The 23,755-nt window shown below is 55.2% G+C and overlaps 8 non-coding genes across 8 annotated transcripts; all 8 read left to right on the top strand.

Moving 5' to 3' along the window:
• Positions 1-2,333: 2,333 nt before the first annotated feature.
• On the top strand, positions 2,334-2,426 carry LOC132361187 (small nucleolar RNA SNORD116). Its single transcript, XR_009501496.1, has one exon. It is a non-coding gene; the product is annotated as a small nucleolar RNA SNORD116 (small nucleolar RNA).
• A 2,668-nt stretch (positions 2,427-5,094) lies between these two features.
• LOC132361757 (small nucleolar RNA SNORD116) lies at positions 5,095-5,187 on the top strand. Its single transcript, XR_009502026.1, has one exon. It is a non-coding gene; the product is annotated as a small nucleolar RNA SNORD116 (small nucleolar RNA).
• A 2,690-nt stretch (positions 5,188-7,877) lies between these two features.
• On the top strand, positions 7,878-7,970 carry LOC132361186 (small nucleolar RNA SNORD116). Its single transcript, XR_009501495.1, has one exon. It is a non-coding gene; the product is annotated as a small nucleolar RNA SNORD116 (small nucleolar RNA).
• A 2,668-nt stretch (positions 7,971-10,638) lies between these two features.
• On the top strand, positions 10,639-10,731 carry LOC132361756 (small nucleolar RNA SNORD116). Its single transcript, XR_009502025.1, has one exon. It is a non-coding gene; the product is annotated as a small nucleolar RNA SNORD116 (small nucleolar RNA).
• A 2,683-nt stretch (positions 10,732-13,414) lies between these two features.
• LOC132361100 (small nucleolar RNA SNORD116) lies at positions 13,415-13,507 on the top strand. The gene has a single exon (XR_009501413.1). It is a non-coding gene; the product is annotated as a small nucleolar RNA SNORD116 (small nucleolar RNA).
• Positions 13,508-16,175: 2,668 nt separating this feature from the next.
• Positions 16,176-16,268, top strand: LOC132361825 (small nucleolar RNA SNORD116). Its single transcript, XR_009502092.1, has one exon. It is a non-coding gene; the product is annotated as a small nucleolar RNA SNORD116 (small nucleolar RNA).
• Positions 16,269-18,958: 2,690 nt separating this feature from the next.
• LOC132361157 (small nucleolar RNA SNORD116) lies at positions 18,959-19,051 on the top strand. The gene has a single exon (XR_009501468.1). It is a non-coding gene; the product is annotated as a small nucleolar RNA SNORD116 (small nucleolar RNA).
• Positions 19,052-21,718: 2,667 nt separating this feature from the next.
• On the top strand, positions 21,719-21,811 carry LOC132361742 (small nucleolar RNA SNORD116). The gene has a single exon (XR_009502011.1). It is a non-coding gene; the product is annotated as a small nucleolar RNA SNORD116 (small nucleolar RNA).
• The last annotated feature ends 1,944 nt before the right edge of the window (positions 21,812-23,755 follow it).

Genomic DNA, 23,755 nt, shown 5'->3' with positions numbered 1-23,755 from the left:
CTGGAGCCTCAGGCCAGGCCTGTGGCCCTCTCTGTTGTTGTGTTTCGTGCAGTGAGGTTCTTGACTGCCCCGTGTGGCTGGAGCAGTGGGCGGGCGTGGGCTGGAGTTGGGCGATGGCGGAAGGGGGCTGATGGTTTAGGCCTCAGTGCTGCCCCTGTCAGCTCCTCTGCTGAAGTTGCCGGCACACTGTTGGTGCTAAGTGGATCTTCGTGAAGTGGGGTGTGGATCGAGTGAAGCATTTCAGCCTGGGTGGTGTCTGCTGGCCTGGAGAGAAAGGTAAGGTATCATGAGGAAAGGTCCTGTGTGATGTCGTGGGATGGGTTGTCATCATTGGTTTGCAGGCGCTGGCCTCGGCTTCCCAAGAATGTGTCTTGTTCGTGATGGGCTGGCATAAGCTGCCTATGGAGCGGATGGCTTTGGCAGTTCAAGTGGGTGAGTTGAGGTAGGTAAGCTGTGTAGAGTTGCGATCCCGTTGCCCGAGGAATGACACCCAAAGGGTGTCTTGCGGGAAGTAGAGAAGATCGACATGGTGAGGCGTCTGTGCCGGCCTCCTTGCAGGTAGTTGAGTTATGCGAACATCCCCTTTGGCCGCTTTGTTCCCTTGTTTGGCAATGTGTAAAGCGAAAGTGTTTCTCCCGTGGGGGAATGACGCGACCGGCCGGTGTAGCACGCAGGCCTTTCGAACAGCCAGAGGTTTATCTGGAGCAGTCCATTGGTGGGGCAGAGATGGGGGCCCCATTGCCATGCCTGCTGTGCTGCCGTGGCCAGCCACTGTTCCCTTTCAGGCTTCCAAGTTCCCTCGCATGGCAGAGGTCTTCCATTGAAAGTCTGTCTGTGGTCCTCGGGGACCATGCCTTTGATCACTGTGAGTTACTCGGTAGTGTCACTGTGGCAGTGGAGAATTTCCAGGATGCATGGTGTGGGATCAGCATCAACGAAGGAGACAGGCTTGCGGTCTGTCTTCCCTGGTGTTCAGTGTTCCCGTGTTCTGAAGATGTTTGTGGTTTCCAGTAGGGTCGTGTCGCCCTGTGGGCTGGAGGAGGGCATGTAGGACGAGGCTTTCAAGGGTTTGAGCGTTTCCTTAGGGGTCAGGGCCGCGAACATTCAAGATGGGAGCTGCCTGAGACGTGGCTGGGAATGTGGACTAGTTTCCGCCGTGGGGATCTGACATGGGTCATGGTGGCTGAAACCCACCACTTCCTGTGGTGGGCATTCCCACGGGTCAATGGAAAGTGATTAGGCCTAGTTGGCGAGAAGTGGCACGTGGGCCCACGTTCGTTAGCCCCTTGAGTGTTTTCAGACTGCATCTTGGCAGCAGACAGCTGCCGGTCGGTGTCGGCCCGACCATGGGATTTCCCTTGCTTTCGGAAGTGCTGTGAGTGACCCCAAATGCCCATCAGATATACTGGTAGCTGACAGAGTCTCGAGGTGCATGTCGATGTCACAGCCAAGGCCCGGAGGCAGGTCTCGTCGAGGCTTTGTGTTTTGGTCAGAAGGCGTGGCTGTAGGAGAGCGGGAGTCCGTGGACTATTTCAACAGCCCCTGGGGGTCAAAGTGTGCCTGCGGCCTCTTAAAGCTGACAGGGTTTTTTCTCCTTTTAGTTAGGGGTCTCACCAGGGTGCTGTGTATAAACTCTTTCTTTTATTGTTGGACTCCTCTTCACAGGGCCATAGGGACACACAGAGACCAAGACGCGTATGCAGCGGCACACAGAGGAACCCACAAGCACGTCCGCATGCGCAGTCACAGTCACACACGCCCACACGCGTGAACACACACATACAGCCTCTCAGACACCGGCCAACATATGTGCGTAACTTCCTGCAGTCGTACTATCAGACATGCAGTCAATTCTCGGTAAGGGTTAGAGGTCCTTGGGAAGCAGTTTCAGAGCTCAAGGCCAGGTAACTGTTTTTATGGATCATGTCCTGTGAGGACACCGGTCCACTTATGAAGCCTCGGTGATTTCTGTCCACTTCTCAGGTGCAGTTGCTGGGAAAGGCTGGCCGTCGGCACAAACAAGAAGACCTTCGTGTGCTCTGATGACTGGAGGTGCTAAGAAGAACTGGAAAAAGTGAGGCGGGCCCATGTCCCCGAGCGTGGTCGTGGATAACTCAGGATGGTAGGTATTCAAGCACCCCAAGATGTGCCGTTAGATATTAGGTTTTCCTCAGACGGGCCCAATGGCTGCAAGAGTGGATTGATTGTTCCCCTTGCTGAGTGGCCTGAGGGCTGTGGATTCTCCAGGCTTTTGGGGTAGCCCAGGCTCATGGCTCCTGTACAGTGTCCCGCGCAGACCCCGGTTGTGTTCTGCAGCGTCCCAGCATGTGCTTGGAATGATGATGACACCCTTGCATGCATTCCTTGGAAAATCTGGGCCAAATGAGTGAGAACACTCTACCGTCTCGTCATCGAAACTGAGGTTCAGCACGTTTCCTCTCTCAGGGGGAGAGGACAGTTAGGAATGAGGGCCAGCGTCTTCCGCTGACATGCATGCAAACACCACCAAGGACTCCAGTATTGGAGGGGCTCCTGTCTGAGGGTTGACCGTGTCTGCACATAAGCTGTGTTATCTGTGAATCCCGGGTCCCTGCTAGAATGGATGTTGAGGGAATGCGAGGGGGCAGGCTCTCCTGCTGGTCTTAAGAGTCAGAGTGTGTGCTGGTCTAGGCCCAGTTAGCTTGCAGTTGGGAGGTGAGTTTTGGCCAGGATCACGCTTCGTGCATGCCATTTTGGGGGTTGATTCTGGAAGCCAAAATGAGCAAGCGTCCCTGGTTGGTGCCTGGAACCTCAGGCCAGGCCTGTGGCCCTCCCTGTTCTTGCGTTTTTCATGGTGAGCTTCTTGAGTGCCTAGTGAGGCTGGAGCAATGGGCGGGGGTGAGCTAGGTTGGGCATCGGCGGAAAGGGGCTGATGGATTAGGCCTCGCTGCTGCCCTTGTTTGCTTCTCTACTTTAACTCCCGGCACAGTGTTGATGCCAAGTGGGTCATCGTGGAGTGGGGAGAGGAATGAGTGCTGAATTTAAACCTGCGTGGATCACTGATGGCCCGTACAGGAAGGGAAGGGAAGATGAGGACATGTCCTTTGTGATGTCGTGGAATAGGCTATCATAATTGGGTTGCAGGTGCTGGCCTCGGCTTCCCAAGGATGTGTCATGTTCGTGATGGGCTGGCATCAGCTGCCTATGGACGGGATGGCTTTGGCAGTTCAAGTGGATGAGGTGAGGTAGGTAGCCTGTGTAGAGTTGGAATCCCATTGCCATGGGAAAGACACCCAAAGGGTGTCTTGCGAGACGTAAAGAGGATTGACATGGTGACGCGTCTCTGCTGGCCTCCTTGGAGGATGTTTAGTTATGCGAACATCCCCATTGGCCTAATCGTTCCGTTGTTTGGGAATGTGCAAAGCGAAAGTGCTTCTCCCGGGGGGGCATGACTCGGCTTGCGAACAGCCAGAGGTTTACCTGGAGCAGTCCGTTGTGGGGACAGAGGTGGGGGCACTGTTGCGACGCCAGGCGCACTGTCGTGGACAGCCACTGTGCCCTTTCAAGTTTCCAGGTCCCCTCGTGTGGCAAAGGTTTTCCGTTGAAAGTCTGTCTGTGGTCGTCGGGGACAGTGCCTTTGATCACTGTGAGGGCCTCGGTAGTGTCGCTGTGGCAGTGGAGAATTGCCAGGATGCATGGGGTGGGGTGGGCGTCATCAAAGCAGACAGGCTTGCGGTGTGTCTTCCCTGCTGTTCAGTGTCTCCGTGTTCACATGATGTCTGTGGCTTCAAGTAGAGTCGAGTCGCCCTGCAGGCAGGAGGAGGGCACCTAGGACGAGGCTGTGTAGCGTTTGAGCGTTTCCTCAGTGGTCAGGGCCGCATAGCTTACCAGTTGGAAGCTTGCCTATACGTGTCCGGGAAGGTGGCCTAATTTCCGCTGTGGGGTTCCAACCTGTGTCATGCTTGCTGAAGCCCAACACTTCCCATTGAGGGCATTCCCACGGGGTCATGGGAAGTGATTTGGTCTAGGTGGCGAGATGAGACACTTGGGCCGAAGTCCGTTAACCCCTTGAGAAGTGCCAGGCTGCATCTTGCCTGTCGGCAACTGCAGGTCGGTGTCAGCCTGCCCATGGGAGGTTACCTTGCTTCCGGGAGCACTGGGAGTGACCCCAAGGGCACATCAGATGTGGTGGTAGGTGGCAGGATCTCCAGGTCCACATAGGTGTGACACCCACGGCCGGGAGGGAGGTCTCGTCCAGTCTTTGTGCTTTGGTCAGAAGGCGTGGCTGTGGGAGAGCGGGAATCTGTGGCCTATTTTGACAGCCTGGGGTTCAAAGATCGCATGTGGCCTCATGAAGCTGACAGGGGTCTTTCTCCTTTCAGTTGGGGGTCCAACCAGGGTGCTGTGTATAAACTATGACGTTTACTGTTAGAGGCGTCTGCAGAGGGCCACAGGGACACCCAGAGACCAAGACGTGTGTTTAGCGGCACACACAGGTATCCACAAACGCATCCTCGTGCACAGTCACAGTCACACACGCCCACACGTGTGAATACACACATACAGCGTCTCACACAGCGAGCAATATACGTGCGTAACTTCCTTCAGTCGTGCTGTGAGACACACAATCAGTTTTCGGTAAGGGATAGTGGTACTTGGGAAGCAGGTTCCAGGCTCACGCCCAGGTTAAGTGTTCCCAAAAATCATGTTCTCTGAGGACCCTTGTGCAATTCAGAAACCTGCCTGACTTCTGTCCACTTCTCAGGTGCAGTTGCAGAGTAAGGCTGGCTGTCGGCAAAGAGAAGAAGACCTTCGCGTTGTCTGATGACTGGATGTGCTAAGGAGAACTGGACAAAGTGGGGCGGCTGCACGTTGCCGAGCAAGGCTGTGGATAGCTCAGGACGGTAGGCATTCACCCATACTAAGATGTGCCATTGGATATTAGGATTTCCACAGATGGGCCCAATGGTTGCAAGAGTGGATTGATTGTTGGTCTTGCTGAGTGGCCTGAGGACTGTGGATTCCCCAGGCAGTTGGAGTACTTCCAGGTCATGGCTCCTCTGCAGAGACCCACGGCCTTCCCTTTTGTGTTCTGCAGCCTCCCAGCATGTGCTTGGATCAATGATGACACCCTTGTATGCATTCCTTGGAAAATCTGAACAAAATGAGTGAGAATGCTCTACCGTCTCCTCATCGAAACTGAGGTCCAGCACGTTTCCTGTCTCGGGAGTATGGGACAGTTAGGAGTGAGGGCCAACGTCCCCTGCTGACAGGCATGCAAACCCCACTAAGGGCTCCAGCATTGGAGGGGCTCCTGTCTGAGGGTCGACCATGTCTGCCCATAAGCTGGGTCATCTATGAATCCCCGGTCCCTGCTAAAAGGCCGTTGAGGGAATGCAAGAGGGCAGGCTTTCCTGCTAGTCTTCAGGGTCGGAGTGTGTTCTGGTATAGACCCAGTAAGCTTGCAGCTTGGAGAGGTGATTTTTGGACAGGATCACACTTTGTGCATGCTGCTTCCGAGGTTGATTATGGAAGCCAAAATGAGCAAGCTTCCCTGGTTGGAGCCTGGAGCCTCAGGCCAGGCCTGTGGCCCTCTCTGTTGTTGTGTTTCGTGCAGTGAGGTTCTTGACTGCCCCGTGTGGCTGGAGCAGTGGGCGGGCGTGGGCTGGAGTTGGGCGATGGCGGAAGGGGGCTGATGGTTTAGGCCTCAGTGCTGCCCCTGTCAGCTCCTCTGCTGAAGTTGCCGGCACACTGTTGGCGCTAAGTGGATCTTCGTGGAGTGGGGTGTGGATCGAGTGAAGCATTTCAGCCTGGGTGGTGGCTGCTGGCCTGGAGAGAAAGGTAAGGTATCATGAGGAAAGTTCCTGTGTGATGTCGTGGGATGGGTTGTCATCATTGGGTTGCAGGCGCTGGCCTCGGCTTCCCAAGAATCTGTCTTGTTCGTGATGGGCTGGCATAAGCTGCCTATGGAGCGGATGGCTTTGGCAGTTCAAGTGGGTGAGTTGAGGTAGGTAAGCTGTGTAGAGTTGCGATCCCGTTGCCCGAGGAATGACACCCAAAGGGTGTCTTGCGGGAAGTAGAGAAGATCGACATGGTGAGGCGTCTGTGCCGGCCTCCTTGCAGGTAGTTGAGTTATGCGAACATCCCCTTTGGCCGCTTTGTTCCCTTGTTTGGCAATGTGTAAAGCGAAAGTGTTTCTCCCGTGGGGGAATGACGCGACCGGCCGGTGTAGCACGCAGGCCTTTCGAACAGCCAGAGGTTTATCTGGAGCAGTCCATTGGTGGGGCAGAGATGGGGGCCCCATTGCCATGCCTGCTGTGCTGCCGTGGCCAGCCACTGTTCCCTTTCAGGCTTCCAAGTTCCCTCGCATGGCAGAGGTCTTCCATTGAAAGTCTGTCTGTGGTCCTCGGGGACCATGCCTTTGATCACTGTGAGTTACTCGGTAGTGTTACTGTGGCAGTGGAGAATTTCCAGGGTGCATGGTGTGGGATCAGCATCAACGAAGGAGACAGGCTTGCGGTCTGTCTTCCCTGGTGTTCAGTGTTCCCGTGTTCTGAAGATGTTTGTGGTTTCCAGTAGGGTCGTGTCGCCCTGTGGGCTGGAGGAGGGCATGTAGGACGAGGCTTTCAAGGGTTTGAGCGTTTCCTTAGGGGTCAGGGCCGCGAACATTCAAGATGGGAGCTGCCTGAGACGTGGCTGGGAATGTGGACTAGTTTCCGCCGTGGGGATCCGACATGGGTCATGGTGGCTGAAGCCCACCACTACCTGTGGTGGGCATTCCCACGGGTCAATGGAAAGTGATTAGGCCTAGTTGGCGAGAAGTGGCACGTGGGCCCACGTTCGTTAGCCCCTTGAGTGTTTTCAGACTGCATCTTGGCAGCAGACAGCTGCCGGTCGGTGTCGGCCCGACCATGGGATTTCCCTTGCTTTCGGAAGTGCTGTGAGTGACCCCAAATGCCCATCAGATATACTGGTAGCTGACAGAGTCTCGAGGTGCATGTCGATGTCACAGCCAAGGCCCGGAGGCAGGTCTCGTCGAGGCTTTGTGTTTTGGTCAGAAGGCGTGGCTGTAGGAGAGCGGGAGTCCGTGGACTATTTCAACAGCCCCTGGGGGTCAAAGTGTGCCTGCGGCCTCTTAAAGCTGACAGGGTTTTTTCTCCTTTTAGTTAGGGGTCTCACCAGGGTGCTGTGTATAAACTCTTTCTTTTATTGTTGGACTCCTCTTCACAGGGCCATAGGGACACACAGAGACCAAGACGCGTATGCAGCGGCACACAGAGGAACCCACAAGCACGTCCGCATGCGCAGTCACAGTCACACACGCCCACACGCGTGAACACACACATACAGCCTCTCAGACACCGGCCAACATATGTGCGTAACTTCCTGCAGTCGTACTATCAGACATGCAGTCAATTCTCGGTAAGGGTTAGAGGTCCTTGGGAAGCAGTTTCAGAGCTCAAGGCCAGGTAACTGTTTTTATGGATCATGTCCTGTGAGGACACCGGTCCACTTATGAAGCCTCGGTGATTTCTGTCCACTTCTCAGGTGCAGTTGCTGGGAAAGGCTGGCCGTCGGCACAAACAAGAAGACCTTCGTGTGCTCTGATGACTGGAGGTGCTAAGAAGAACTGGAAAAAGTGAGGCGGGCCCATGTCCCCGAGCGTGGTCGTGGATAACTCAGGATGGTAGGTATTCAAGCACCCCAAGATGTGCCGTTAGATATTAGGTTTTCCTCAGACGGGCCCAATGGCTGCAAGAGTGGATTGATTGTTCCCCTTGCTGAGTGGCCTGAGGGCTGTGGATTCTCCAGGCTTTTGGGGTAGCCCAGGCTCATGGCTCCTGTACAGTGTCCCGCGCAGACCCCGGTTGTGTTCTGCAGCGTCCCAGCATGTGCTTGGAATGATGATGACACCCTTGCATGCATTCCTTGGAAAATCTGGGCCAAATGAGTGAGAACACTCTACCGTCTCGTCATCGAAACTGAGGTTCAGCACGTTTCCTCTCTCAGGGGGAGAGGACAGTTAGGAATGAGGGCCAGCGTCTTCCGCTGACATGCATGCAAACACCACCAAGGACTCCAGTATTGGAGGGGCTCCTGTCTGAGGGTTGACCGTGTCTGCACATAAGCTGTGTTATCTGTGAATCCCGGGTCCCTGCTAGAATGGATGTTGAGGGAATGCGAGGGGGCAGGCTCTCCTGCTGGTCTTAAGAGTCAGAGTGTGTGCTGGTCTAGGCCCAGTTAGCTTGCAGTTGGGAGGTGAGTTTTGGCCAGGATCACGCTTCGTGCATGCCATTTTGGGGGTTGATTCTGGAAGCCAAAATGAGCAAGCGTCCCTGGTTGGTGCCTGGAACCTCAGGCCAGGCCTGTGGCCCTCCCTGTTCTTGCGTTTTTCATGGTGAGCTTCTTGAGTGCCTAGTGAGGCTGGAGCAATGGGCGGGGGTGAGCTAGGTTGGGCATCGGCGGAAAGGGGCTGATGGATTAGGCCTCGCTGCTGCCCTTGTTTGCTTCTCTACTTTAACTCCCGGCACAGTGTTGATGCCAAGTGGGTCATCGTGGAGTGGGGAGAGGAATGAGTGCTGAATTTAAACCTGCGTGGATCACTGATGGCCCGTACAGGAAGGGAAGGGAAGATGAGGACATGTCCTTTGTGATGTCGTGGAATAGGCTATCATAATTGGGTTGCAGGTGCTGGCCTCGGCTTCCCAAGGATGTGTCATGTTCGTGATGGGCTGGCATCAGCTGCCTATGGACGGGATGGCTTTGGCAGTTCAAGTGGATGAGGTGAGGTAGGTAGCCTGTGTAGAGTTGGAATCCCATTGCCATGGGAAAGACACCCAAAGGGTGTCTTGCGAGACGTAAAGAGGATTGACATGGTGACGCGTCTCTGCTGGCCTCCTTGGAGGATGTTTAGTTATGCGAACATCCCCATTGGCCTAATCGTTCCGTTGTTTGGGAATGTGCAAAGCGAAAGTGCTTCTCCCGGGGGGGCATGACTCGGCTTGCGAACAGCCAGAGGTTTACCTGGAGCAGTCCGTTGTGGGGACAGAGGTGGGGGCACTGTTGCGACGCCAGGCGCACTGTCGTGGACAGCCACTGTGCCCTTTCAAGTTTCCAGGTCCCCTCGTGTGGCAAAGGTTTTCCGTTGAAAGTCTGTCTGTGGTCGTCGGGGACAGTGCCTTTGATCACTGTGAGGGCCTCGGTAGTGTCGCTGTGGCAGTGGAGAATTGCCAGGATGCATGGGGTGGGGTGGGCGTCATCAAAGCAGACAGGCTTGCGGTGTGTCTTCCCTGCTGTTCAGTGTCTCCGTGTTCACATGATGTCTGTGGCTTCAAGTAGAGTCGAGTCGCCCTGCAGGCAGGAGGAGGGCACCTAGGACGAGGCTGTGTAGCGTTTGAGCGTTTCCTCAGTGGTCAGGGCCGCATAGCTTACCAGTTGGAAGCTTGCCTATACGTGTCCGGGAAGGTGGCCTAATTTCCGCTGTGGGGTTCCAACCTGTGTCATGCTTGCTGAAGCCCAACACTTCCCATTGAGGGCATTCCCACGGGGTCATGGGAAGTGATTTGGTCTAGGTGGCGAGATGAGACACTTGGGCCGAAGTCCGTTAACCCCTTGAGAAGTGCCAGGCTGCATCTTGCCTGTCGGCAACTGCAGGTCGGTGTCAGCCTGCCCATGGGAGGTTACCTTGCTTCCGGGAGCACTGGGAGTGACCCCAAGGGCACATCAGATGTGGTGGTAGGTGGCAGGATCTCCAGGTCCACATAGGTGTGACACCCACGGCCGGGAGGGAGGTCTCGTCCAGTCTTTGTGCTTTGGTCAGAAGGCGTGGCTGTGGGAGAGCGGGAATCTGTGGCCTATTTTGACAGCCTGGGGTTCAAAGATCGCATGTGGCCTCATGAAGCTGACAGGGGTCTTTCTCCTTTCAGTTGGGGGTCCAACCAGGGTGCTGTGTATAAACTATGACGTTTACTGTTAGAGGCGTCTGCAGAGGGCCACAGGGACACCCAGAGACCAAGACGTGTGTTTAGCGGCACACACAGGTATCCACAAACGCATCCTCGTGCACAGTCACAGTCACACACGCCCACACGTGTGAATACACACATACAGCGTCTCACACAGCGAGCAATATACGTGCGTAACTTCCTTCAGTCGTGCTGTGAGACACACAATCAGTTTTCGGTAAGGGATAGTGGTACTTGGGAAGCAGGTTCCAGGCTCACGCCCAGGTTAAGTGTTCCCAAAAATCATGTTCTCTGAGGACCCTTGTGCAATTCAGAAACCTGCCTGACTTCTGTCCACTTCTCAGGTGCAGTTGCAGAGTAAGGCTGGCTGTCGGCAAAGAGAAGAAGACCTTCGCGTTGTCTGATGACTGGATGTGCTAAGGAGAACTGGACAAAGTGGGGCGGCTGCACGTTGCCGAGCAAGGCTGTGGATAGCTCAGGACGGTAGGCATTCACCCATACTAAGATGTGCCATTGGATATTAGGATTTCCACAGATGGGCCCAATGGTTGCAAGAGTGGATTGATTGTTGGTCTTGCTGAGTGGCCTGAGGACTGTGGATTCCCCAGGCAGTTGGAGTACTTCCAGGTCATGGCTCCTCTGCAGAGACCCACGGCCTTCCCTTTTGTGTTCTGCAGCCTCCCAGCATGTGCTTGGATCAATGATGACACCCTTGTATGCATTCCTTGGAAAATCTGAACAAAATGAGTGAGAATGCTCTACCGTCTCCTCATCGAAACTGAGGTCCAGCACGTTTCCTGTCTCGGGAGTATGGGACAGTTAGGAGTGAGGGCCAACGTCCCCTGCTGACAGGCATGCAAACCCCACTAAGGGCTCCAGCATTGGAGGGGCTCCTGTCTGAGGGTCGACCATGTCTGCCCATAAGCTGGGTCATCTATGAATCCCCGGTCCCTGCTAAAAGGCCGTTGAGGGAATGCAAGAGGGCAGGCTTTCCTGCTAGTCTTCAGGGTCGGAGTGTGTTCTGGTATAGACCCAGTAAGCTTGCAGCTTGGAGAGGTGATTTTTGGACAGGATCACACTTTGTGCATGCTGCTTCCGAGGTTGATTATGGAAGCCAAAATGAGCAAGCTTCCCTGGTTGGAGCCTGGAGCCTCAGGCCAGGCCTGTGGCCCTCTCTGTTGTTGTGTTTCGTGCAGTGAGGTTCTTGACTGCCCCGTGTGGCTGGAGCAGTGGGCGGGCGTGGGCTGGAGTTGGGCGATGGCGGAAGGGGGCTGATGGTTTAGGCCTCAGTGCTGCCCCTGTCAGCTCCTCTGCTGAAGTTGCCGGCACACTGTTGGCGCTAAGTGGATCTTCGTGGAGTGGGGTGTGGATCGAGTGAAGCATTTCAGCCTGGGTGGTGGCTGCTGGCCTGGAGAGAAAGGTAAGGTATCATGAGGAAAGTTCCTGTGTGATGTCGTGGGATGGGTTGTCATCATTGGGTTGCAGGCGCTGGCCTCGGCTTCCCAAGAATCTGTCTTGTTCGTGATGGGCTGGCATAAGCTGCCTATGGAGCGGATGGCTTTGGCAGTTCAAGTGGGTGAGTTGAGGTAGGTAAGCTGTGTAGAGTTGCGATCCCGTTGCCCGAGGAATGACACCCAAAGGGTGTCTTGCGGGAAGTAGAGAAGATCGACATGGTGAGGCGTCTGTGCCGGCCTCCTTGCAGGTAGTTGAGTTATGCGAACATCCCCTTTGGCCGCTTTGTTCCCTTGTTTGGCAATGTGTAAAGCGAAAGTGTTTCTCCCGTGGGGGAATGACGCGACCGGCCGGTGTAGCACGCAGGCCTTTCGAACAGCCAGAGGTTTATCTGGAGCAGTCCATTGGTGGGGCAGAGATGGGGGCCCCATTGCCATGCCTGCTGTGCTGCCGTGGCCAGCCACTGTTCCCTTTCAGGCTTCCAAGTTCCCTAGCATGGCAGAGGTCTTCCATTGAAAGTCTGTCTGTGGTCCTCGGGGACCATGCCTTTGATCACTGTGAGTTACTCGGTAGTGTTACTGTGGCAGTGGAGAATTTCCAGGGTGCATGGTGTGGGATCAGCATCAACGAAGGAGACAGGCTTGCGGTCTGTCTTCCCTGGTGTTCAGTGTTCCCGTGTTCTGAAGATGTTTGTGGTTTCCAGTAGGGTCGTGTCGCCCTGTGGGCTGGAGGAGGGCATGTAGGACGAGGCTTTCAAGGGTTTGAGCGTTTCCTTAGGGGTCAGGGCCGCGAACATTCAAGATGGGAGCTGCCTGAGACGTGGCTGGGAATGTGGACTAGTTTCCGCCGTGGGGATCCGACATGGGTCATGGTGGCTGAAGCCCACCACTACCTGTGGTGGGCATTCCCACGGGTCAATGGAAAGTGATTAGGCCTAGTTGGCGAGAAGTGGCACGTGGGCCCACGTTCGTTAGCCCCTTGAGTGCTTTCAGACTGCATCTTGGCAGTAGACAGCTGCCGGTCGGTGTCGGCCCGACCATGGGAGTTCCCTTGCTTCCGGAAGTGCTGCGAGTGACCCCAAATGCCCATCAGATATACTGGTAGCTGACAGAGTCTCGAGGTGCATGTCAATGTCACAGCCAAGGCCCGGAGGCAGGTCTCGTCGAGGCTTTGTGTTTTGGTCAGAAGGCGTGGCTGTAGGAGAGCGGGAGTCCGTGGACTATTTCAACAGCCCCTGGGGGTCAAAGTGTGTCTGTGGCCTCTTAAAGCTGACAGGATTCTTTCTCCTTTCAGTTAGGGGTCTAACCAGGGTGCTGTGTATAAACTATTTCTTTTATTGTTGGACTCCTCTTCACAGGGCCATAGGGACACACAGAGACCATATGCACCGGCACACAGAGGAACCCACAAGCATGTCCGCATGCGCAGTCACAGTCACACACGCCCACACGTGTGAACACACACATACAGCCTCTCAGACACCGGCCAACATATGTGCGTAACTTCCTGCAGTCATACTATCAGACATGCAGTCAATTCTCGGTAAGGGTTAGAGGTCCTTGGGAAGCAGTTTCAGAGCTCAAGGCCAGGTAACTGTTTTTATGGATCATGTCCTGTGAGGACACTGGTCCACTTATGAAGCCTCGGTGATTTCTGTCCACTTCTCAGGTGCAGTTGCTGGGAAAGGCTGGCCGTCGGCACAAACAAGAAGACCTTCGTGTGCTCTGATGACTGGAGGTGCTAAGAAGAACTGGAAAAAGTGAGGCGGGCCCATGTCCCCGAGCGTGGTCGTGGATAACTCAGGATGGTAGGTATTCAAGCACCCCAAGATGTGCCGTTAGATATTAGGTTTTCCTCAGACGGGCCCAATGGCTGCAAGAGTGGATTGATTGTTCCCCTTGCTGAGTGGCCTGAGGGCTGTGGATTCTCCAGGCTTTTGGGGTAGCCCAGGCTCATGGCTCCTGTACAGTGTCCCGCGCAGACCCCGGTTGTGTTCTGCAGCGTCCCAGCATGTGCTTGGATTGATGATGACACCCTTGCATGCATTCCTTGGAAAATCTGAGCCAAATGAGTGAGAACACTCTACCGTCTCGTCATCGAAACTGAGGTTCAGCACGTTTCCTGTCTCAGGGGGAGAGGACAGTTAGGAATGAGGGCCAGCGTCTTCCGCTGACATGCATGCAAACACCACCAAGGACTCCAGTATTGGAGGGGCTCCTGTCTGAGGGTTGACCGTGTCTGCACATAAGCTGTGTTATCTGTGAATCCCGGGTCCCTGCTGAATGGCTGTTGAGGGAATGCGAGGGGGCAGGCTCTCCTGCTGGTCTTAAGAGCCAGAGTGTGTGCTGGTCTAGGCCCAGTTAGCTTGCAGTTGGGAGGTGAGTTTTGGCCAGGATCACGCTTCGTGCATGCCATTTTGGGGGTTGATTCTGGAAGCCAAAATGAGCAAGCGTCCCTGGTTGGTGCCTGGAACCTCAGGCCAGGCCTGTGGCCCTCCCTGTTCTTGCATTTTTCACGGTGAGCTTCTTGAGTGCCTAGTAAGGCTGGAGCAATGGGCGGGGGTGAGCTCGGTTGGGCATCGGTGGAAAGGGGCTGATGGATTAGGCCTCGCTGCTGCCCTTGTTTGCTTCTCTACTTTAACTCCCGGCACAGTGTTGATGCCAAGTGGGTCATCGTGGAGTGGGGAGAGGAATGAGTGCTGAATTTAAACCTGCGTGGATCACTGATGGCCCGTACAGGAAGGGAAGGGAAGATGAGGACATGTCCTTTGTGATGTCGTGGAATAGGCTATCATAATTGGGTTGCAGGTGCTGGCCTCGGCTTCCCAAGGATGTGTCATGTTCGTGATGGGCTGGCATCAGCTGCCTATGGAGGGGATGGCTTTGGCACTTCAAGTGGATGAGGTGAGGTAGGTAACCTGTGTAGAGTTGGAATCCCATTGCCAGAGGAAAGACACCCAAAGGGTGTCTTGCGAGACGTAAAGAAGATTGACATGGTGACGCGTCTCTGCTGGCCTCCTTGGAGGATGTTTAGTTATGCGAACATCCCCTTGGGCTGCTTTGTTCCCTTGTTTGGGAATGTGCAAAGCGAAAGTGCTTCTCCCGGGGGGGCATGACTCGGCTTGCGAACAGCCAGAGGTTTACCTGGAGCAGTCCGTTGGGGGGACAGAGGTGGGGGCACTGTTGCGACGCCAGGCGCACTGTCGTGGACAGCCACTGTGCCCTTTCAAGTTTCCAGGTCCCCTCGTGTGGCAAAGGTTTTCCGTTGAAAGTCTGTCTGTGGTCCTCGGGGACAGTGCCTTTGATCACTGTGAGTGCCTCGGTAGTGTCGCCGTGGCAGTGGAGGAATTGCCAGGATGCGTGGGGTGGGGTGGGCATCATCAAAGCAGACAGGCTTGCGGTGTGTCTTCCCTGCTGTTCAGTGTCTCCGTGTTCACATGATGTCTGTGGCTTCAAGTAGAGTCGAGTCGCCCTGCAGGCAGGAGGAGGGCACTTAGGACGAGGCTGTGTAGCGTTTGAGCGTTTCCTCAGTGGTCAGGGCCGCAAAGCCTACCAGTTGGAAGCTTGCCTATACGTGGCCAGGAAGGTGGCCTAATTTCCGCTGTGGGGTTCCAACCCGTGTCATGGTTGCTGAAGCCCAACACTTCCCATTGAGGGCATTCCCACGGGGTCATGGAAAGTGATTTGGTCTAGTTGGCGAGATGAGGCAGTTGGGCCGAAGTCCGTTAACCCCCTGAGAAGTGCCAGGCTGCATCTTGCCTGTCGGCAACTGCAGGTCGGTGTCAGCCTGCCCATGGGAGGTTACCTTGCTTCCGGGAGCACTGGGAGTGACCCCAAGGGCACATCAGATGTGGTGGTACGTGTCAGGATCTCCAGGTCCACATAGGTGTGACACCCACGGCCGGGAGGGAGGTCTCGTCCAGTCTTTGTGCTTTGGTCAGAAGGCGTGGCTGTGGGAGAGCGGGAGTCTGTGGCCTATTTAGACAGCCTGGGGATCAAAGTTCGCATGCGGCCTCATGAAGCTGACAGGGGTCTTTCTCCTTTCAGTTGGGGGTCCAACCAGGGTGCTGTGTATAAACTATGACGTTTACTGTTAGAGGCGTCTGCAGAGGGCCACAGGGACACCCAGAGACCAAGACGCGTGTTTAGCGGCACACATAGGTATCCACAAACGCATCCTCGTGCACAGTCACAGTCACACTCGCCCACACGTGTGAATACACACATACAGCGTCTCACACACCGAGCAATGTACGTGCGTAACTTCCTTCACTCGTGCTGTGAGACACACAGTCAGTTTTCGGTAAGGGATAGTGGTACTTGGGAAGCAGGTTCCAGGCTCACGCCCAGGTTAAGTGTTCCCAAAAATCATGTTCTCTGAGGACCCTTGTGCAATTCAGAAACCTGCCTGACTTCTGTCCACTTCTCAGGTGCAGTTGCAGAGTAAGGCTGGCTGTCGGCAAAGAGAAGAAGACCTTCACGTTGTCTGATGACTGGATGTGCTAAGGAGAACTGGACAAAGTGGGGTGGGTGCACGTTGCCGAGCAAGGCTGTGGATAGCTCAGGACGGTAGGCATTCACCCATACTAAGATGTGCCATTGGATATTAGGATTTCCACAGATGGGCCCAATGGTTGCAAGAGTGGATTGATTGTTGGTCTTGCTGAGTGGCCTGAGGACTGTGGATTCCCCAGGCAGTTGGAGTACTTCCAGGTCATGGCTCCTCTGCAGAGACCCACGGCCTTCCCTTTTGTGTTCTGCAGCGTCCCAGCATGTGCTTGGATCGATGATGACACCCTTGTATGCATTCCTTGGAAAATCTGAACAAAATGAGTGAGAACGCTCTACCGTCTCCTCATCGAAAGTGAGGTCCAGCACGTTTCCTGTCTCGGGAGTATGGGACAGTTAGGAGTGAGGGCCAACGTCCCCTGCTGACAGGCATGCAAACCCCACTAAGGGCTCCAGCATTGGAGGGGCTCCTGTCTGAGGGTCGACCATGTCTGCCCGTAAGCTGGGTCATCTATGAATCCCCGGTCCCTGCTAAAAGGCCGTTGAGGGAATGCAAGAGGGCAGGCTTTCCTGCTAGTCTTCAGGGTCGGAGTGTGTTCTGGTAGAGACCCAGTAAGCTTGCAGCTTGGAGAGGTGATTTTTGGACAGGATCACACTTTGTGCATGCCGCTTCCGAGGTTGATTATGGAAGCCAACATGAGCAAGCTTCCCTGGTTGGAGCCTGGAGCCTCAGGCCAGGCCTGTGGCCCTCTCTGTTGTTGTGTTTCGTGCAGTGAGGTTCTTGACTGCCCCGTGTGGCTGGAGCAGTGGGCGGGCGTGGGCTGGAGTTGGGCGATGGCGGAAGGGGGCTGATGGTTTAGGCCTCAGTGCTGCCCCTGTCAGCTCCTCTGCTGAAGTTGCCGGCACACTGTTGGTGCTAAGTGGATCTTCGTGAAGTGGGGTGTGGATCGAGTGAAGCATTTCAGCCTGGGTGGTGTCTGCTGGCCTGGAGAGAAAGGTAAGGTATCATGAGGAAAGGTCCTGTGTGATGTCGTGGGATGGGTTGTCATCATTGGTTTGCAGGCGCTGGCCTCGGCTTCCCAAGAATGTGTCTTGTTCGTGATGGGCTGGCATAAGCTGCCTATGGAGCGGATGGCTTTGGCAGTTCAAGTGGGTGAGTTGAGGTAGGTAAGCTGTGTAGAGTTGCGATCCCGTTGCCCGAGGAATGACACCCAAAGGGTGTCTTGCGGGAAGTAGAGAAGATCGACATGGTGAGGCGTCTGTGCCGGCCTCCTTGCAGGTAGTTGAGTTATGCGAACATCCCCTTTGGCCGCTTTGTTCCCTTGTTTGGCAATGTGTAAAGCGAAAGTGTTTCTCCCGTGGGGGAATGACGCGACCGGCCGGTGTAGCACGCAGGCCTTTCGAACAGCCAGAGGTTTATCTGGAGCAGTCCATTGGTGGGGCAGAGATGGGGGCCCCATTGCCATGCCTGCTGTGCTGCCGTGGCCAGCCACTGTTCCCTTTCAGGCTTCCAAGTTCCCTCGCATGGCAGAGGTCTTCCATTGAAAGTCTGTCTGTGGTCCTCGGGGACCATGCCTTTGATCACTGTGAGTTACTCGGTAGTGTCACTGTGGCAGTGGAGAATTTCCAGGATGCATGGTGTGGGATCAGCATCAACGAAGGAGACAGGCTTGCGGTCTGTCTTCCCTGGTGTTCAGTGTTCCCGTGTTCTGAAGATGTTTGTGGTTTCCAGTAGGGTCGTGTCGCCCTGTGGGCTGGAGGAGGGCATGTAGGACGAGGCTTTCAAGGGTTTGAGCGTTTCCTTAGGGGTCAGGGCCGCGAACATTCAAGATGGGAGCTGCCTGAGACGTGGCTGGGAATGTGGACTAGTTTCCGCCGTGGGGATCTGACATGGGTCATGGTGGCTGAAACCCACCACTTCCTGTGGTGGGCATTCCCACGGGTCAATGGAAAGTGATTAGGCCTAGTTGGCGAGAAGTGGCACGTGGGCCCACGTTCGTTAGCCCCTTGAGTGTTTTCAGACTGCATCTTGGCAGCAGACAGCTGCCGGTCGGTGTCGGCCCGACCATGGGATTTCCCTTGCTTTCGGAAGTGCTGTGAGTGACCCCAAATGCCCATCAGATATACTGGTAGCTGACAGAGTCTCGAGGTGCATGTCGATGTCACAGCCAAGGCCCGGAGGCAGGTCTCGTCGAGGCTTTGTGTTTTGGTCAGAAGGCGTGGCTGTAGGAGAGCGGGAGTCCGTGGACTATTTCAACAGCCCCTGGGGGTCAAAGTGTGCCTGCGGCCTCTTAAAGCTGACAGGGTTTTTTCTCCTTTTAGTTAGGGGTCTCACCAGGGTGCTGTGTATAAACTCTTTCTTTTATTGTTGGACTCCTCTTCACAGGGCCATAGGGACACACAGAGACCAAGACGCGTATGCAGCGGCACACAGAGGAACCCACAAGCACGTCCGCATGCGCAGTCACAGTCACACACGCCCACACGCGTGAACACACACATACAGCCTCTCAGACACCGGCCAACATATGTGCGTAACTTCCTGCAGTCGTACTATCAGACATGCAGTCAATTCTCGGTAAGGGTTAGAGGTCCTTGGGAAGCAGTTTCAGAGCTCAAGGCCAGGTAACTGTTTTTATGGATCATGTCCTGTGAGGACACCGGTCCACTTATGAAGCCTCGGTGATTTCTGTCCACTTCTCAGGTGCAGTTGCTGGGAAAGGCTGGCCGCCGGCACAAACAAGAAGACCTTCGTGTGCTCTGATGACTGGAGGTGCTAAGAAGAAGTGGAAAAAGTGAGGCGGGCCCATGTCCCCGAGCGTGGTCGTGGATAACTCAGGATGGTAGGTATTCAAGCACCCCAAGATGTGCCGTTAGATATTAGGTTTTCCTCAGACGGGCCCAATGGCTGCAAGAGTGGATTGATTGTTCCCCTTGCTGAGTGGCCTGAGGGCTGTGGATTCTCCAGGCTTTTGGGGTAGCCCAGGCTCATGGCTCCTGTACAGAGTCCCGCGCAGACTCCGGTTGTGTTCTGCAGCGTCCCAGCATGTGCTTGGATTGATGAAGACACCCTTGCATGCATTCCTTGGAAAATCTGAGCCAAATGAGTGAGAACACTCTACCGTCTCGTCATCGAAACTGAGGTTCAGCACGTTTCCTCTCTCAGGGGGAGAGGACAGTTAGGAATGAGGGCCAGCGTCTTCCGCTGACATGCATGCAAACACCACCAAGGACTCCAGTATTGGAGGGGCTCCTGTCTGAGGGTTGACCGTGTCTGCACATAAGCTGTGTTATCTGTGAATCCCGGGTCCCTGCTGAATGGCTGTTGAGGGAATGCGAGGGGGCAGGCTCTCCTGCTGGTCTTAAGAGTCAGAGTGTGTGCTGGTCTAGGCCCAGTTAGCTTGCAGTTGGGAGGTGAGTTTTGGCCAGGATCACGCTTCGTGCATGCCATTTTGGGGGTTGATTCTGGAAGCCAAAATGAGCAAGCGTCCCTGGTTGGTGCCTGGAACCTCAGGCCAGGCCTGTGGCCCTCCCTGTTCTTGCGTTTTTCACGGTGAGCTTCTTGAGTGCCTAGTGAGGCTGGAGCAATGGGCGGGGGTGAGCTCGGTTGGGCATCGGCGGAAAGGGGCTGATGGATTAGGCCTCGCTGCTGCCCTTGTTTGCTTCTCTACTTTAACTCCCGGCACAGTGTTGATGCCAAGTGGGTCATCGTGGAGTGGGGAGAGGAATGAGTGCTGAATTTAAACCTGCGTGGATCACTGATGGCCCGTACAGGAAGGGAAGGGAAGATGAGGACATGTCCTTTGTGATGTCGTGGAATAGGCTATCATAACTGGGTTGCAGGTGCTGGCCTCGGCTTCCCAAGGATGTGTCATGTTCGTGATGGGCTGGCATCAGCTGCCTATGGAGGGGATGGCTTTGGCAGTTCAAGTGGATGAGGTGAGGTAGGTAACCTGTGTAGAGTTGGAATCCCATTGCCAGAGGAAAGACACCCAAAGGGTGTCTTGCGAGACGTAAAGAAGATTGACATGGTGACGCGTCTCTGCTGGCCTCCTTGGAGGATGTTTAGTTATGCGAACATCCCCTTTGGCCTAATCGTTCCGTTGTTTGGGAATGTGCAAAACGAAAGTGCTTCTCCCGGGGGGGCATGACTCGGCTTGCGAACAGCCAGAGGTTTACCTGGAGCAGTCCGTTGGGGGGACAGAGGTGGGGGCACTGTTGCGACGCCAGGCGCACTGTCGTGGACAGCCACTGTGCCCTTTCAAGTTTCCAGGTCCCCTCGTGTGGCAAAGGTTTTCCGTTGAAAGTCTGTCTGTGGTCCTCGGGGACAGTGCCTTTGATCACTGTGAGTGCCTCGGTAGTGTCGCCGTGGCAGTGGAGAATTGCCAGGATGCATGGGGTGGGGTGGGCATCATCAAAGCAGACAGGCTTGCGGTGTGTCTTCCCTGCTGTTCAGTGTCTCCATGTTCACATGATGTCTGTGGCTTCAAGTAGAGTCGAGTCGCCCTGCAGGCAGGAGGAGGGCACTTAGGACGAGGCTGTGTAGCGTTTGAGCGTTTCCTCAGTGGTCAGGGCCGCAAAGCCTACCAGTTGGAAGCTTGCCTATACGTGGCCGGGAAGGTGGCCTAATTTCCGCTGTGGGGTTCCAACCTGTGTCATGGTTGCTGAAGCCCAACACTTCCCATTGAGGGCATTCCCACGGGGTCATGGGAAGTGATTTGGTCTAGTTGGCGAGACGAGGCACTTGGGCCGAAGTCCGTTAACCCCTTGAGAAGTGCCAGGCTGCATCTTGCCTGTCGGCAACTGCAGGTCGGTGTCAGCCTGCCCATGGGAGGTTACCTTGCTTCCGGGAGCACTGGGAGTGACCCCAAGGGCACATCAGATGTGGTGGTAGGTGGCAGGATCTCCAGGTCCACATAGGTGTGACACCCACGGCCGGGAGGGAGGTCTCGTCCAGTCTTTGTGCTTTGGTCAGAAGGCGTGGCTGTGGGAGAGCGGGAGTCTGTGGCCTATTTTGACAGCCTGGGGTTCAAAGTTCGCATGCGGCCTCATGAAGCTGACAGGGGTCTTTCTCCTTTCAGTTGGGGGTCCAACCAGGGTGCTGTGTATAAACTATGACGTTTACTGTTAGAAGCGTCTGCAGAGGGCCACAGGGACACCCAGAGACCAAGACGCGTATTTAGCGGCACCCACAGGTATCCACAAACGCATCCTCGTGCACAGTCACAGTCACACACGCCCACACGTGTGAATACACACATACAGCGTCTCACACACCGAGCAATGTACGTGCGTAACTTCCTTCAGTCGTGCTGTGAGACACACAATCAGTTTTCGGTAAGGGACAGTGGTACTTGGGAAGCAGGTTCCAGGCTCACGCCCAGGTTAAGTGTTCTCAAAAATCATGTTCTCTGAGGACCCTTGTGCAATTCAGAAACCTGCCTGATTTCTGTCCACTTCTCAGGTGCAGTTGCAGAGTAAGGCTGGCTGTCGGCAAAGAGAAGAAGACCTTCGCGTTGTCTGATGACTGGATGTGCTAAGGAGAACTGGACAAAGTGGGGCGGGTGCACGTTGCCGAGCAAGGCTGTGGATAGCTCAGGACGGTAGGCATTCACCCATACTAAGATGTGCCATTGGATATTAGGATTTCCACAGATGGGCCCAATGGTTGCAAGAGTGGATTGATTGTTGGTCTTGCTGAGTGGCCTGAGGACTGTGGATTCCCCAGGCAGTTGGAGTACTTCCAGGTCATGGCTCCTCTGCAGAGACCCACGGCCTTCCCTTTTGTGTTCTGCAGCGTCCCAGCATGTGCTTGGATCGATGATGACACCCTTGTATGCATTCCTTGGAAAATCTGAACAAAATGAGTGAGAATGCTCTACCGTCTCCTCATTGAAACTGAGGTCCAGCACGTTTCCTGTCTCGGGAGTATGGGACAGTTAGGAGTGAGGGCCAACGTCCCCTGCTGACAGGCATGCAAACCCCACTAAGGGCTCCAGCATTGGAGGGGCTCCTGTCTGAGGGTCGACCATGTCTGCCCATAAGCTGGGTCATCTATGAATCCCCGGTCCCTGCTAAAAGGCCGTTGAGGGAATGCAAGAGGGCAGGCTTTCCTGCTAGTCTTCAGGGTCGGAGTGTGTTCTGGTATAGACCCAGTAAGCTTGCAGCTTGGAGAGGTGATTTTTGGACAGGATCACACTTTGTGCATGCTGCTTCCGAGTTTGATTATGGAAGCCAACATGAGCAAGCTTCCCTGGTTGGAGCCTGGAGCCTCAGGCCAGGCCTGTGGCCCTCTCTGTTGTTGTGTTTCGTGCAGTGAGGTTCTTGACTGCCCCGTGTGGCTGGAGCAGTGGGCGGGCGTGGGCTGGAGTTGGGCGATGGCGGAAGGGGGCTGATGGTTTAGGCCTCAGTGCTGCCCCTGTCAGCTCCTCTGCTGAAGTTGCCGGCACACTGTTGGCGCTAAGTGGATCTTCGTGGAGTGGGGTGTGGATCGAGTGAAGCATTTCAGCCTGGGTGGTGGCTGCTGGCCTGGAGAGAAAGGTAAGGTATCATGAGGAAAGGTCCTGTGTGATGTCGTGGGATGGGTTGTCTTCATTGGGTTGCAGGCGCTGGCCTCGGCTTCCCAAGAATGTGTCTTGTTCGTGATGGGCTGGCATAAGCTGCCTATGGAGCGGATGGCTTTGGCAGTTCAAGTGGGTGAGTTGAGGTAGGTAAGCTGTGTAGAGTTGCGATCCCGTTGCCCGAGGAATGACACCCAAAGGGTGTCTTGCGGGAAGTAGAGAAGATCGACATGGTGAGGCGTCTGTGCCGGCCTCCTTGCAGGTAGTTGAGTTATGCGAACATCCCCTTTGGCCGCTTTGTTCCCTTGCTTGGCAATGTGTAAAGCGAAAGTGTTTCTCCCGTGGGGGAATGACGCGACCGGCCTGTGTAGCACGCAGGCCTTTCGAACAGCCAGAGGTTTATCTGGAGCAGTCCATTGGTGGGGCAGAGATGGGGGCCCCATTGCCATGCCAGCTGTGCTGCCGTGGCCATCCACTGTTCCCTTTCAGGCTTCCAAGTTCCCTCGCATGGCAGAGGTCTTCCTTTGAAAGCCTGTCTGTGGTCCTCGGGGACCATGCCTTTGATCACTGTGAGTTACTCGGTAGTGTCACTGTGGCAGTGGAGAATTTCCAGGGTGCATGGTGTGGGATCAGCATCAACGAAGGAGACAGGCTTGTGGTCTGTCTTCCCTGGTGTTCAGTGTTCCCGTGTTCTGAAGATGTTTGTGGTTTCCAGTAGGGTCGTGTCGCCCTGTGGGCTGGAGGAGGGCATGTAGGACGAGGCTTTCAAGGGTTTGAGCGTTTCCTTAGGGGTCAGGGCCGCGAACATTCAAGATGGGAGCTGCCTGAGACGTGGCTGGGAATGTGGACTAGTTTCCGCCGTGGGGATCCGACATGGGTCATGGTGGCTGAAGCCCACCACTTCCTGTGGTGGGCATTCCCACGGGTCAATGGAAAGTGATTAGGCCTAGTTGGCGAGATGTGGCACGTGGGCCCACGTTCGTTAGCCCCTTGAGTGTTTTCAGACTGCATCTTGGCAGCAGACAGCTGCCGGTCGGTGTCGGCCCGACCATGGGAGTTCCCTTGCTTCCAGAAGTGCTGCGAGTGACCCCAAATGCCCATCAGATATACTGGTAGCTGACAGAGTCTCGAGATGCATGTAGATGTCAAAGCCAAGGCCCAGAGGCAGGTCGCGTTGACGCTTTGTGTTTTGGTCAGAAGGCGTGGCTGTAGGAGAGCGGGAGTCCGTGGACTATTTCAACAGCCCCTGGGGGTCAAAGTGTGTCTGCGGCCTCTTAAAGCTGACAGGATT

The sequence above is a fragment of the Balaenoptera ricei genome, chromosome 2 (genome assembly GCF_028023285.1).
Source record: "Balaenoptera ricei isolate mBalRic1 chromosome 2, mBalRic1.hap2, whole genome shotgun sequence".
NCBI classification, from domain to species: Eukaryota; Metazoa; Chordata; class Mammalia; order Artiodactyla; family Balaenopteridae; genus Balaenoptera; species Balaenoptera ricei.
The sequence above is the reverse complement of the archived record's forward strand: the minus strand, read 5'-3'. Positions and strand labels throughout refer to the sequence as shown.